This window comes from Stigmatopora nigra, chromosome 5, assembly GCF_051989575.1.
Source record: "Stigmatopora nigra isolate UIUO_SnigA chromosome 5, RoL_Snig_1.1, whole genome shotgun sequence".
NCBI lineage: Eukaryota > Metazoa > Chordata > Actinopteri > Syngnathiformes > Syngnathidae > Stigmatopora > Stigmatopora nigra.
The window spans coordinates 15,093,240-15,107,500 of record NC_135512.1 but is presented as its reverse complement, the minus strand read 5'-3'; positions in this window follow the sequence as shown (position 1 = coordinate 15,107,500).

The window sequence follows — 14,261 nt, the reverse complement described above, 5'->3', positions numbered from 1 at the left end:
GCTGTCTTCCAGTTTTTCTGTAGCTGTTCAAAGGATGGTTTTATACAGAGATTGGATTATAAAAATGAACACCACTGAGCCATGAGATTCACTGACTCCCAAATTCAAAGAAAAGCTAGAATCCCATGGCACAGCGACTTAAAGAAAGTGGAGTGAGAGAAAGACTTGATTTGTCACAGTTTCATCATCATGTCATGGGATTGGGTGTCTTTTCTTTGGCCCCTCCAGATCCAGGATAACTCGTGAAGGACAAGTCCACCATAGGCTCAATAATCATTTCAATTTCGAGTGATGTTAAACACAACAGACATAGTAAATCTGATTTCTATTGTTGTTATCATTCAGCACAACCTTGACCCTAATTCATAAGTGTCAACAATGAATATAGAGGAAAAAAATGTTTTGCTCATCGTTACATTAATTGATATTTTTAAAACAACAGCACAAACCGAGAACAAGTAAGCTGCATCTCTGTGTTATAGAAAAAATATTTTGCTTTGATTTTAAATTTTGTTTTAGGGGGATTTAAAATGCAGAATGGTGTCATCACTAGCCCAAACTCTGTGTCATCACTGCTTTCTGGCACCCCCTAACACTATATAATTCATTTGTTTTTCCATTTTAGCAAGGACCAATACAACAATGCCTTTGATATGCACATTTTTCTGGAATCTGCAATGCATTAGGCAATATGGTGACATTATTTGGACAACCAATCAAGAGAGACAAAAGACTTCAGTAAGAGCCAAAGAAATGGACAACTATATTAAGTAACTATATTATTATAACTTATTGGAACAGTTGTATGCTCCATTCAGGAAAGTGTATGCTGCTCTACCCATACACACATATATATATATATATATATATATATATATATATATATATATATATATATATATATATATATATATATATATATATATATATATATATATATATATATATATATATATATATATATATATATATATATATATATATATATATATATATATATATATATATATATATATATATATATATATATATATATATATATATATATATATATATATATATATATATATATATATATATATATATATATATATATATATATATATATATATATATATATATATATATATATATATATATATATATATATATATATATATATATATATATACTAAATAAACAAAAATAAAAAATAAAAAAACGGACTAATTACCAAGACATTTACGATAAAATATTCCTCTACAGGTTTGTTTAGGGCTTTGTCTCATTTCAGCAATTGTTGAGCAACACCATATTTTATTAGTAAGAACAATAAACCCAACAGTTTCACCTGGTAGGCAGAGACATTTACGATAAAATATTCCTCTACAGGTTTGTTTAGGTATTTGTCTCATTTCAGCAATTGTAGAGCAACACAATATTTTATTAGTAAGAACAATAAACCCAACAGTTACACCTGGTAGGCAGAGTTAGATGATCTGTAAATGGTGCTGCTGTACTTACGTACCAGATTATAATTAAAGCAAAAATATTAATGTTCAAATGATTGGATGTCGACAAGTAGCTGTTACATTGGTATTATCTCCATGTGAGTTAGGTTTACAAGTGGCAGAGCAATTGCATTTACTCAGCACTGGGGCAGTAATTAATTGGGGGAAATAAACTTTCACTTAAGCCTGCATGTTCTCATTGATGCCAATCATTGGTCTTTATGAGGAGTATTCAGCGAAGAGACAGAAGTTAAGGGTTTTTAATTAGCTAGAAAACATAAATGTTAGTGTTTTGGCATCTTAGAATTTGTTGATGATATGTCTTTGGGATCTATATACCTCGTCCTTCACTATGAAGACATGTTTTTCTTCGTGGTGACCTTCATTTTGTTTTGTTGAGAAGCAATAAACAAGTTAACTGCCACTGTGGCTCTTAAATAAGAATTGCTCACTAATAAATGTAGAAAATACCTCTGAATAATAATTTCATAGAGTATTAGAGGTATAGGTAGTTAAATGTCAACCTTAAAAGACTCTCAATATACTGGAAAATGTAAATACTGAAATTAAGTAAAGATAAAAGCACAGATCTATAAATGTCCTCATTTAGAATTGAAAATTATTAATGTTGATTAAATAAGTTTCACTAATAAATCAAAGTTTTCAGAAACTGTTTATTTTTCAATATAGGGTTTAACATATTTTTAACATGTTTTATATGAGGAAAACATAGTCATTTTTTCTAAATAGACAAGTGTTTCCTAACTATTTTGAGCTGAGGGACACTTTTGCATTGACGGGGGTGCAGGAGGAGAAGGTGGCAAGGCAGTCATAGGCCGGGTGTTAACTCCTTGCGCCAACTTATGGATCTTATGACTGGTGTCACAGTCTGGTCCACATAGCCGGCACTAATTTGGATCCGTTTACATTGGAGGTTGGACTAACCATGGCTGCAATATGTCACCGATTCTGTTCATCTATGGACAGAATATCTAGCGCAGTCGTGGCATTGAAGGATCCGGTTTGTTGGCATCAGTATTCAAGCACTGCTTTTTGCAGATGATGTGGTTTCTGTAGGCTTCATCAAGCTTTGATCTCCAACTCTCGTTGGAATGATTCGCAACCTAGTGTGAAGCGGTCGGTATATTGGGGTCTTGTTCAGTAGTGAGAGATGAATGGAGCAGGAGATTGACAGGTGGATTGGTACAGCATTTGCAGTGTTGCGGACTCTGCATCGGTCCTTTGTGTTGAAGAAAGAGTTGAGCCAAAAGTCGAGGCTTACTATTTACCGGTCGATTTACGTTCCCCACCCCCTCATCTATGGCCCGAGGTGTGGGTCATGAGCGAAAGAATAAGATCCCGGTTACAAGCAGCTGAAATTAGTTTCCTCTGCATGGTGTCCGGACTCTTTCTTAGAGATAAGAGGAGAAGCTCAGTCCTCCAGGAGGGGTTCGGAATAGAGGCGCTGCTCCTCCGGATCCAGATTAGTTGGCTCGGGGATCTCATCAGAATTTCCACTGGATTTTTCCCTCCGGAAATGTTCCTAGCATGTCCCAACGGTAGGACGCCACGAGGCCAACCTCGGACACCCTGGGAAGACTATGTCTACTGGCTTGGCTGGGATCGCCTCGGGATCCTCCTAGAGGAGCTAGATGAAGTGGCGGGGAAGAGAGAAGTCTGGGCTTACTTTATTAAACTGCTGCACCCGCGACCTGACTTTGAATATAGCAGAAGATGATGAGATGAGATTTAGTATTGACCCGGAGAAGACATTGGGTCAGCTCAAGGAAGCAACACCAAATCATATGTGTTGGAGACATGGAAAATGTAGGAAACTCCAGAAATAGAAAGCAAGAGTGTCGTTGTATATATATATATATATATATATATATATATATATATATATATATATATATATATATATATATATATATATATATATATATATATATATATATATATATATATATATATATATATATATATATATATATATATATATATATATATATATATATATATATATATATATATATATATATATAGAGAGAGATAATTTTGGAAAAGCTATATATATATATATATATATATATATATATATATATATATATATATATATATATATATATATATATATATATATATATATATATATATATATATATATATATATATATATATATATATATATATATATATATATATATATATATATATATATATATATATATATATATATGTATGTATATATATATATATATATATATATGTATGTATATATATATATATATATATATATATGTATTATATATATATATATATATATATATATATATATATATATATATATATATATATATATATATATATATATATATATATATATATATATATATATATATATATATATATATATATATATATATATATATATATATATATATATATATATATATATATATATATATATATATATATATATATATATATATATATATATATATATATATATATATATATATATATATATATATATATATATATATATATATATATATATATATATATATATAGCTTTTCCAAAATTATCTCGCTAAAAGTTGTCACATAAAGTGTGTACGGTGGTACGGCGGGGAAGCTAAATAACTATTTCAGGAAATAACGGGTTTCTTTCAGTGATTTTTTTCAAGGTCAGGGAAATGTGTGATGGAGTTTAAGTGCAAACGTGTGTGCATGCTTATGTGTTTGTAGTGTGGTATGTGTGCACTTGTGATTTTGGCCCCAGGCAGAGACAGATGCTGTTTTGGGGAACATTCTCATCGGGGAAGAAAAGGACTGGCTTTGCAAGACCTCATCCATGCCATCTTAATCGCTTGGATAGTAGAGAGAAAATCAAACTACATCACAAACACTAACTAAACAATTTTATGTTGTGAGGATCCTGCGGCAAATAGTATTTTTAGTGTACGGATATCACATTATTTCAGGGAACAAAAAAAAACACAAAGGAATTGGCTAGGTTGATATATTTTTCACCCAAATTCCGAATCAAGTTTGGTAGAAAATGCCATTAAATGAAAATTTGTCTAGATAACTCTGTATTTAACAAACAACTCAAAAATATTGAGTATGTTTTTTGCCACTATCAATGAAAATAAGTTTTACATGAAAAAGGTTATGCATTTTGATTTGTCACTTTAGTCATGAATTTTCTCATTGGCACTCACATATGTCTAATGAACGGTGGCTAAATTTGTGGACCCGTACTAGTCCCACTATTAGTCACGTCTTTCAAAATACTAGAAAACAAAATCCTTCAATTATTTTCCATCACTTGAGCTGACCCACCTCAAGATTATTTGTGCAGGGGGAAAAAACACATTCAAGAGTGGTGAGCGAAAAGAGAAAAAGGCAACATAATTATGGGTTAATTAAATAAATTCCCATATTCACACGATTTTTTTCAACGAGTAAATGCAGAGCAACCAACTTCCTCAGAATTTCCGGGGTTTACCTGCAAATGTAATGCAGAATCCGGGAACCCCGGACAGCCACCCTCAAGTCCAATCTAAAGAAATTGTCACTTACATTTCTTTGAAGCAACCATTTTGGAAAATTACCACATTTCCAATTCAACTACATCAAAATTCACACCATTGCTACTCCCCCCCCCCCCCTTTATTGAACTGCACTGAAAACTGGAAGAATAACACAGGTGCATTGTGAATTATCCAAGTTACAAGTTCTGGAATGATTTGTCATGTGTGACTTCAGCGTGGCAATCGATTTGGAATCGATTGCCTAGATAGCCTCTATCACCTTAACATTTTTGTTTTTTCACCAGGGAAGTAAATACTTTTAATGATGCCTTAACCACCAGTCTCTTGTTTTGTAACAAATACTTTAATCTCTGGGGTTGTTCTAAAGAAAGTTCAATTAAGCGTAGACACACTTATCAAAAATGCCTCCTCGGAATATACGCAAAATGGATATGGATCGCATTTTAGGTGAAAAGTTTAAGAAATCCAGACATTCGCAGAAACTTATGGCTTCTTATTCAACAAAATATCAGTTAGTTATAGTCAACATGAATCGGATGTCTACCGCCGTCAATGGCAGCCGATGGGTTAAATGAGTGCTGAGTACTTTGCACCTCACAGTCAACGTGAATCGGACGTCTACCGCCGTCAATGGCAGCCAATGGGTTAAATTAGTGCTGAGTACTCTGCACCTCACTGTCAACATGGATCGGACGTCAACCAACATCAATGGCAGCCGATGGGTTAAATGAGTGCTCTATAAGGGTTGAAAATAATATAATTCAGTGTACCAGAGGCTTAGGTGGAAGTTCTGATCTAACCACTTTAACAGAGGTGTTAGGACATAACGATAAGAGTATGAAATGTGGAATGGACACGAGCGAGGCAAGTTTGTCTATGCACATACGAGAACAGGACGTTTCATTCCTGTCACCCTGTCATGATTATAATTTTGAGAGCGAGATATTACCTGGTTAATCGCTTTGAACAGTAAACACTCTCTCTCTCTTTCATGATTATAATTTTGAGAGTGGGAGAATCCGGCGAAAAATGTGTGTTAGACGAACTGTCCGGCGATCAATTGTCCGTTCGACGAAAGGTCCGGGGACGAATTGTCCGTTGACGAAACGTCTGTGTACCGTTTTTAATTGAACACAACATTCCAATCAGTGCTGCCGACCATGAGGGCCCATTTCTTTCGGAGATTGTTCCTGATTCCAAAATCGTGCATAGTTTCCAATGTGGAGGACAAAGGCCTCTGCTCTAATTAAGCACCAAGCTGAAAACAACTCAAAAACAACGGATAGTTCACCAGGGTTTGCCCTAAAAACTGTCGGCAGCAACGATAGCAGCCACAAATATTTTCCAGTGGTTCTTACACATCCAGTAGCTGGATTAACTTGGCAGTCCATTTTATCTTTATGTGTTACCAGTTGGTAAGGAAAGATGAGAATATCTTTAAAACTGTGAATGAAGAATTGGACAAAATTGGATTGATTAAGGAGAACTGTATTGCTTTTGGTAGTGATAATGCTCCTATGATAAAGGGCAATAAGAAAGAAATAATTGGATACATTCAGAGTGAAAATGAGCATAATTTCCTTGGTTCATTTGATTCATATAGCAGCAACGTAGGTTACTCAAAGCCTTCCAATTAATGTGAAAGAAATACTGACTGATATCTATTTTTATTTAAAGTAGAGTGCCAAAAGGACCAAAAAAGATGGAAGAATGATGTGCATTTAAAGAACTTAAGGTGCTAAAGCATGTCCTGACAAGGTGGATTTCATTGAGGCAGTGTTTAATGAGACTGTTGGTGCTATGGGAAGCATTGAAAAAAATATTTGGTGATGAAACAGAAGAAAATTCTGGTGAAACAGATCAGCTGGAACCAGACAGACCAAAGCGTGTTTATGACATCCTCTGCAGCTACACATCAACATGCATATTGTCTCTTCCTTTGCTTTCCCATGGACTTGTTCGACAAATACAACACCGTTCTTCAAGCCGAGAAGCCACTTATCCATGAAAGTCAAATATTTTTGTGTGAACTGTACATGTCCTTGTTATTGAAGTTTTGGAGTCCAGCAGTATTCAAAGGCAAAGCACTGTTGTCACAATTGACATCGACACAACGAATGACACTGAAATGAAAGCCACAAAAGAGATTCTTATAGGTGAGGATGCACATAACTTCATCAAGAGCAGAGAAATATATGAGATCATCAGCGTCTATGAGAATGCCAGAACATTTTATAAAGTAGCAGCACAGTATACATATACTCGCACCAAACTTCCTCTGACTAACACCCTCCTGAAGCATGGAGAAGTTGCGGATTTGGATGTTGTCTCAACATCTTCATTTGAATCTGTAAGGTATTTTCTCGATAACTGCCCTACTCTTATGCCAAGATATACTCTTGATCAACTACAAGAAAAGTTCTTCATGCTTTAAACTGATGACATAATGCTCGGCGAACAATCTTACACTAAATACCACAAAGACTAAAGAAATTATCCTGGACTTTCGCAAGCGCAGCACAGACCTGGCCCCACTCCTCATTAACGGAGTATGTGTAGACAGGGTCCAATCCTTCAAATTTCTGGGAGTCCACGTCACCGATAGGCTCTCCTGGTCCACAAACACCACAGTGTTAGTGAAGAAGGCCCAGAAACGCCTCCACTTTCTCAGGGTACTTAGAAGGGACAAATTGGAGACCAAGCTTCTGGCAACCTTCTACAGAGACACTGTGGAGAGCATCCTGACTTACGGCATTACAGTGTGGTATACCGGAAGCACGGCAGCAAACAAAAAGCCATACAGAGGGTGATAAACACTGCCCAGAAGATCGTCGGCTGCTCTCTGCCATCACTAGAAGACATTGCCAACACCCGATACCTCAGAAGAGCCGAGTCCATTGTTGGAGACCCATACCTCCAGTTGCTTCCATCTGGCAGAAGCTACAGGTCCTACAAAGCACAGACAAACAGGCTCAAGGACAGCTTTTTCCCAACAGCCATCAGGTCTCTGAACCTGCAGCAACACGTGACGTGACGACAACACATATCCCTACTATGAAATTAAGTCAAGTCGAAATGAAGTAACAGGAAGGTGGTTTGGCGCAGATCTGCCTTCCACAGGCTGACTTAGGGAGGGTAAGTATAAAGACTGAGAGGTAAGTGATCCATCTTATTCTTGTTGGCATCGGTGAGGCAACTCGCAGTCGCCAGAAAATGGCGCTCAAGGCGGAGAGCTAACAAGTATGAATATGTCATAAATAAATGTCATAAATGTGTCTGGCCTGGGAAGACGAACTTGTGGAGAAGCACTATACAATTTCGTCATACGCTGCTGAGGGTATGATGACTACTAGGCTTTTTGTCAAGTCAATGATGACGACAATGCCTATGTCTGATTTTCATTTTCATTTTTCATAATAGAAGCAATACGATTATAGAGAGCTGATGAACAATGGAATGATGTGGCATCAACGAAAGACAGCACACGTCAACTCTAGTACCAGCAAATATTAGAAGTGGCCAGACGGATTCCGATTATTCCACACTAAAATGCAACATGCAAAAGTGTTTTAGGTGTGGGGAGAATTCAAACAGATTTTTGCAGTTAAAATTTTATTCATAAACGATGGCTAATCATGTGATAACCCAAAGTAACACAAAAAAATGAACGGAAAGTGACTAAATTGAACGTTATTCTAACGCCAGACACAGTTGGTGCAAGAGGGAAGAATTGGACACATTTTCCTATTCAGTGTTAATTAGAGTCAGTTGCTGCTTGATTTTTTCCTCTTTTTTTCTCCATTTTTGGACTCACAGTGGGATTTCAGGTACTACTTCAAGTTGGATATGTTGAATGTAATGTGTGCTTTGACTAAACCAGGACTTGACAAGTCATTACTCTGCTTCCAGCCAGAAAGACATCCACAAACCAAGGATTATCGACATAAACTTCGGTTGCCTCCTGAAATTGAGGTTGGATTCCAATTGTGTGGAAGGGATGATGCAAAATTGAGGAGAAAAAGTTATCAAAGGTGTTGAAGTTTTCAGATTCAATGACAATAGGAGAGCAAACTAAGTTACTGTTTGTGGTTGAAGCCGCATAACACAAACCCTGTCTTAATGGAAGGAGAGTTTGGCAATATGACTCATACTGCACCATCAGCAAATTCTTAAATAAAGTGTCTCTGTAAGACTATGACTCGTCTTCAAAGCATCCAACAAGGTGGACTGTGATAATTATAATCTAAACTAATCATAAATTGTCACAAGCCTTTGGAAGAGCACACTTCTTACTCACTGGAGGGAAAGGAGTATCATTGTCAACGGCATTAGATACTTATTGATTATGCTATAGTTTGTGTTGTCTTATTAATCCACTTAATTCTTATATTTAATATTAATATTGTATCAATATGACCAAAGATTGAGCGGGAATGGTTGTCCGTTTCTTCCTGCCCTGCGATCGGCTGGCCACCAATTCAGGGTGTCCCCTGCTTCTGGCCTGAAGTCAGCTGGGATTAGCTCCAGCATCCCCTAGTGAGGATAAAGCGGTTCCGAAAATGAGATGAGATGATGTGAATGTTTCTTTGGGTAAACAAGCTATTCATGTATCTTTGAACTAGTTTGCATAAAAAAATAATTTTCTCATGACTGCCTGATTATGGAAAAATATTGTCATTGGCTGAGGGACTATTCAGTAAATCAAGAAAACTACAAACTGCTAAGTGTCAGGTAATGAGTTCCCTTATTTCACTTCATTTAAATTTCACATTATATTGACACCCTTCAGTACAACTTAGTCTTAGAGACTCAACTCTCTGCCAATACTATTCTCCCTAAGGAGATATTTAAATAAATCAGCATAGATGTATTCTACTCTTGAGCATTTTGTGGCTACCCTAAAGAGCCTAGCTGACTTTGGGAAAAAAGGGGCTTACACCCTTGACTAGTCGACATTCAGACATAGGTCACACACAAAGGCAGGCAACTATTTGCACTCATGATCACACCACCACTGAGCGGTAATCAATCCCACGCTGGCCGCAACAAATAATGGCAAATTAACCACTCACTGTTCCATCAGGGATACTCTTTTATATACACTCTTCTCTCTTATCAGACTAAACGAAACTAACAACTTGTGTTATTTGGAGTTTGCATGTTCTCCCTAGGCCTCCATTGGTTTTCTCCGGGTGCTACGGTTTCCTCCCACATTCCAAAAACATGCATGGTAGGCTGATTGGACACTAATAAATTGCCCCTAGTGTGAGTGTGGATGGTTGTCCGTCTCCTTGTGCCCTGCGATTGGCTGGCCACCGATTCAGGGTCTCCCCCGCCTCCAGCCCGGAGTCAGCTGGAATAGGCTGCAGCACCACCCGCATCCTAGTGAGGATAAAGTGGTTCTGAAAATGAATGGATTAATACAAAGTTACATTACTTATTTTTGCCTCACTTTAACCAGAAGTTGTTCAGGGTCTGCAGAAATTAACTTTGGTGACATTAGATTGGTGTGAAAGAAATGATTTTGGAATAATTTGGGGGATTTACAGTTGGGCAAATAAGCATTTAGTCAACCACCAATTGTGCCAGTTATCCTACTTAAAAAGATTAAAGAGGCCTGTAATTGTCAACATGAGTATGCCTCAACCATGAGAGACGTAATGTGGAAAAAAACCCAGTAAATCACTTCATTTGATTTTTAAGGAATTTATTTGCAAAACATGGTGGAAAATAAGTAGTTGGTCAATACCAAAAGTTCTTCTCAATACTTTGTTATGTACACTTTGTTGGCAATAATGGAAGCCAAACATTTTCTGTAACTCTTCACAAGTTTTTCACACACTGTTGCCGGTATTTTGGCTGATCTCTTGTAGAGCAGTGATGTCTTGGGGCTGTTGTTGGGCAACACTGACTTTCAACTCCTTCCACAGATTTTCCATGGGATTGAGATCTGGAGACTGGCTATGTCACTCCAGCAGTGCCAGACACATGGGAGAGGCAATAATATGTTCAAGCAATGGGCAATCAGAACAAGTTACACGGGGAAAATGTCAAGAATAAATCAATACAAAACACCAAAAGCACATAAAACTAACAAGACCTCATGCAAGTGTTGGTTCTGAAGATGTCCAATAGAAATAAAATGCCTCGCAAATGAAAATGCTTATCCTTAAAGCAATCACTATTAATCAGGTTAAAAAACTGCGAGCCCATAGTCACATCATCCATCACAGAGGAGACTGTAGTACTTGTGTGGAGAAAGCTCTTTCAGCGTGAGTAGACTACTAAGTCAACTGGGTGGGCATCTTGACAGCAGAAAGCAATCGTTTAATACATCTAGACAAAGCTCCAGTATATGTGCCTTTGTGAAATACAAATTACTGATCATCACAATAATGCATGAAGAAAGAGGAATTATTTGCAATGCTAAGTATTTTTTTTTTCCAAGTACAAATCCATGTCTTTTCTTTACCATGTTTCCATATTTAAAGTGAACTGGATGGTCCCTTGACTTTGAATCAAAAGTGGGATACATACTGGACTGGTTGCTGGTAAACTGTAGTGCCAAATAATTACCTAGTACAAATAACAGTCAAATAAAGTATTTATCACTGAAGGGTTCAATGAATTCAGTGAATAAATCAGTGGACATATTTGGACTAACATAAGAAGAATACATATTCTTATTAGCCAATGTCTGAGCAATAATAAAGGCACAACAACACTTTGAAAGTTGCACATTCACGCTTGTATAGTTACAACAGATAATGAAACAATTCACAAATGCTGTGGAAAAAAATAATGCATTAAAATTAAAAAAAAGTGCACACAAAACAAAAAAAATGTCTGAGACTTAAGGCATAAATTGACACCAGGAAAGTCCATAATTTGCTCTCCGGAACAAATGTATTTTGATAATTTGTCTTTTATGTTGGTAATTTTCACATTGTAACTTTTCTAAATGACACGGGATTTGACAGCAAACGAACGCATGTGCAAACATCATTCAATCATTGGACACGGTATGGGTGGGATAACACATAAGTAAAAAATCATTGTGCTCTAGCCTGAAACACTCGTGCTCAAATTAATATGGTTCATCCAATTACGTTTTTTTTTTTTTTGGCAAATCACCGAGTTTTGATGCAACATGCAATTTACGTTAGTATCTGCCCAAATATCTAGAATGCATTCCGTGTGCGGTTAAGCCGTCATGAAAAGAGAAGAGATACACCCAAAAGCAGGGAACAGTGAAGGAAAGTGGTGAACTAAAAATGTTTCATTAGCCGATTAGCGCATGCCAGAACGCGAAGTAAAGCAACTGGGACTTGACGAGACGTCGGGACCGGAACCCGAAAGAAAAGACGCCAGAAAAGGAAACCCGAAAGTGAAGCCCCAGGTCGGTAGTGGGTGACTCTGGCACCAGATGTGGACATTTGTGAATGTCCCTCCCTTCTTCCACTGCCGAGGTGCTTCCGGATAGATTCCGACGCCTGACTGGTGACCTGACTATGGTGTCCTGTGGGGGTCCATGTCACCGTGTCCTTGTTGGTAAAGGGAAAAAATGAGAGCATGGCCGCATGCTACATCGACCCCAGGTGATTACCGCTGGGTCCATAGTTGGTTGTGTAATTCTGAGTGCGGCTGTCATAGTCTGATGTCCAGGAAGACTCTGTGTCTTCCCAGCAGCGGATTAAGATGAAGGGCCGGCAGTGCAACACACCTGTGGCGAATTGGTACATCTACAACAGCCCCAATGAGCGAGCTGTCGGAGGATTACTTTCGCATGTTGATTCCCAGCGTTTGTGCCTGGCACCTTTCTGTGGACTCGCCGTCTCATGGTTTTGTTGTCTTTGCGATTTTTTTGGTACTTGACCTCCTTAGTTTTTCTCCGACTCGGTCATGTGGTTTTGTTGTTGGTGGGTTGTTTTCTGGTTTTTGTATTGAAGGCTTTATTTTGTATACTGCCTACTGTGTTTGAGCTACTTGGAAACAAATGATGGGCAAAATATCAGACATTTCCTGCCAAAGTGTTGAATTATTGTTTTTGCCTGACATTTTTTTATTAGTTCACCATACATTCATTCTTTAGTCTGGAAAACATAACAGTTTGTGTTTTTGTAACCTAGATTATCAGTAGGGTACTTGGTCACAAAGAGCACAATTGCCCTTTGATGAAAAGCTTTGTGACATCGCAAACCAATCGGAGTGGTCATCAACGCTCTAGTGAAAGAAATTAATGGTGAGAGGCACAACAATGGAAACAGACACTTACTCAATCAAGGCAGAGGTCATCCTTCCTATGGTACAGAAATACTTTGAGCGCATATTGCCGGCGCAATGGAGTATGCTGGCCGCTGGGACTATAGATTCTGCCACACAGGTCACCTTAGCTGACATGTGCACCGATATTACGCAGAAACTCTGTGCCGACACCATCCGAGTCATCGCTCCGGAGTTTAAGAAGCGTGATGAGAGTAAAAAAATGAAACTAAAAGTGGAAGGTGGACTGAGTGGTGCCTTGGCGTCAGCGCTCGGCTTCCAGGAGCAGCCCAGCAAAAGCTCCCAAAAGCTGGATGCTCTCTTCAAGAGGGAGCTGTCTCAGAGGGCCAATCATGCTTTGTCTGCGGCCACTGGTGCCGATGGTCAACCGGTGCCCATTGTTTACATCGTAGGAACCTTCACCAAGGTGGATGTTCTGGCTAAGATGGTGCTGCTGGCTTGTGGGGCGCTGAAGGTGTACCTGAGCAAGATGGCCATTTACACTAAGTGTTTCCGACCATGCTGGCGCCAAAAGAGCAGACGAGAACCTTCCCACGACTCAAATTGTGGGAACGCTTGCGTAGCTAACCGAGAAGAAACCACAGAGGCGGTAATGAAAATCCTTCGCAAATGGACCGACAACCAAGAGGAGTCTCTTTCGCTCAGGACGAGTCGTGAACTCAAGAAAACGGCAGCAGAAATTTTAGAGACCATCATTAATGACCTGCATTTCCCTGACCCTTTGGAGGAGGGACACGGCCGCTCCTCTACGCCTCATTTCAATCTGGAGCTAATCAAGGATCAACTGAACAACTTCTTTGAATCTTGCATGTCATACGCTGGGAATGATGAATCTTTTTGCAAACGCAATTTTTTGAACTTTGGCAGAAAGACTTTCAAAGCACTTTCCTTGGAGCTACAGAAGGCCCGATGCCGTTGCATGCGTATG